Source organism: Oratosquilla oratoria, chromosome 16, assembly GCF_046742065.1.
Source record: "Oratosquilla oratoria isolate Oo_2021 chromosome 16, ASM4674206v1, whole genome shotgun sequence".
NCBI classification, from domain to species: Eukaryota; Metazoa; Arthropoda; class Malacostraca; order Stomatopoda; family Squillidae; genus Oratosquilla; species Oratosquilla oratoria.
The window spans coordinates 20,046,367-20,048,866 of record NC_134792.1 but is presented as its reverse complement, the minus strand read 5'-3'; the positions used below and the strand labels follow the sequence as shown (position 1 = coordinate 20,048,866).

General features: G+C 35.3%; 1 long non-coding RNA gene across 1 annotated transcript in view; it reads right to left on the bottom strand.

The window, feature by feature from the left end:
- The window catches only part of LOC143033739 (uncharacterized), a 175,394-nt gene that overhangs the window by 127,908 nt on the left and 44,986 nt on the right, over window positions 1–2,500 (bottom strand). The gene's annotated exons all lie outside the window — the stretch shown is intronic.

Here is a 2,500-nt window from a genome sequence, read left to right as displayed (position 1 = left end):
AGATGTTTATCTGAATGATTCTTAAAGCTTCGAACTGAACTACATTGCACTAGCTGTGCAGAAAGTTTATTCCATTCATTAACTACGCGGTTGGCAAAGTTGTTTCTACCTACTTCCAAAATTAATCTATTTCCGGACAGTTTGAGACCATCGTTTCTTGTCTGATTTTTATTCAATGTAAAAAAAAAAAAAAAAAAAAAAAAAAAAAAAAAAATATCACTTTTGATGTTGTCATTTCCCTTCAGAATTTTAAAGACCTATATCAAGTCACCTCTGAGTCTACGCTTTTTTTTAGAGAAAACAGATTCATATGTTTTAGTCGATTTTCGTATGATTTATTTTTGATATTTGGAATCAGTTTTGTGGTTCACCGTTGTACTTTTTCCACTCTGTCAATGTCTTTAATGAGATTCGGTGACCATACGGAAACAGCATATTCCAAATGTGGACGAACTAGCGATTTATATAGCTTGTTAATGAGTGATGGACTTTTGAAGTCAAAAGATCGCGCAATCAGTCCTAGAATCTTATTTGCTTTCTCAGAGGCTGAAATACACTGCTTGGGTGATTTGAGGTCGTTACTGATAATTACGCCGAAATCTTTTTCACTATCCACTTTTGTTAACGAATTTCCAAATAACTTGTAATCGTACTTATTGTTATTTTTACCTATGTGCATTACCTTGCATTTACTTGTGTTAAATTTCATTAGCCACTTTTCAGTCCATTGCTGTAATCTATCTAAATCTTTTTGAATATCTAATTGGTTTAAGTGATTATTTGCCATTCCGCACAGTTTTGTATCATCAGCAAATTTGGAAACAGTAGATTTTAGTCCATGGTCTATATCATTTATATATACTATGAATAGAAGTGGCCCAAGAACGGAACCCTGAGGAACTCCACTTGTAACATTTTTCCATCCAGAAGTTTTTCCATTTAAAACAACTCTCTGTTTTCGACTATTCAACCAATTACTAGTCCAACTTAATAGGCTACCACTTATTCCGTGTAAAGCTAATTTAGTAAGTAGTCTTTCGTGGGGGACGGTATCAAAAGCTTTTGCAAAGTCTAGATTTATTAAATCTATATTATTTATTTTGTCATGATTCGAGATAACTGTGTTGTAGAATTCGAGTAAGTTAGTCACGCAAGAACGTTTCCGTCTGAAACCATGCTGGCTATCATTTATCAAACGGTTACTTTCTAAATGATGTTCGATAGCATCTCTGATGATAGTTTCCATTATTTTTCCTACGATTTTTCCTATCTCTAATGTAACTATAGAGTTCTTTGGATTTTTTTTTTGGCTTTATCATCGATATTACTTTTGTATTGTCGTTTTTGTTTTTATTGTCTTTTTTAAATCTTTCTGTATTATTACATAACTTTGATAGTCATTTGATGCACCCGAGCACTTATATTTCTTATAAGCCTATCTCTTTTTAGCAATACTTTTTTCAGTTTCTTTATCGAGCCATTTTGGGTGAGCCTGATTTGGGGGACGTCTGTCTTTAAAAGGAATGTAAGTATGAATCATCTTAGTGAGCGTATTTTGACATATTTCCCACATCTGATCTACAGGTCTTTCGCTTAATTTTGTCTCCCAATCTATAAGCTGAAGCTCCTAACGTAGTCCTATGAACTGAGCTTTACTGAAATCGGGTATTTTAGAAACACAAGTATCTATTCTAAAATTTTTAGTAGTTTGAATCTGACTAAGTTGTGATCGCTATTTGCAACAGTTTCACCGACATCAATCAATCAAAAAACCAAATCAGCCATCTTAAGTCCACTGCTGAACAAAGGCTTCCTTCATAGCATTCCATGATTCACACGACCGCGCAAACCTCTGCCACGTCATTCCTGCAAATTTCTCAATCTCACAATTCCACCATGTGTCTGGTCTCCCTCTTCCACGCTTCCCATCTCGCGACGCCTACTCAGTAGCACACTTGCTCTATCGCTCAACAGTCGTTCGCACTAACTTACCTGCCCAATTCCACTTTCTCTTCTTTTGCCGCCTACACAATATCTTTCACTCTAGTCTGCTTCTCTCACTCAACTTGCTCACTTTCGGTCTCTCAGCGCTATTCCCATCATTTATCTCTCCATTCTCCTTTGTGCAGTCCTTAGTTTTGTTTCCATCGCCTATGTCAGTTTCCAAGTCTCACATCCGTAGATCATTGCTGGCAGAATGCATTGATTGTAAACTTTACGCTTCAAACATAAAGCCAGAGAGCCTCTCGTAATTTTATTTTTCTTACCAAACACTTTCCAACGAACTGTATTGCGTCTTTTTATATCATTATCGTGATATTTGGTAATTTTCACCATCTGACCTAAATAATTATACTCTTCCACTTCTTCAAGACTCTCGCCGTAGATTATAATTTCTTTACTTTGAACATTCGTGTTGAACATTACTTTGGTTTTATTCTTATTCGTTTTTAAACCTACTTTGAGACTTTCCTTGTTCAGATAACTCAACATATCTTGC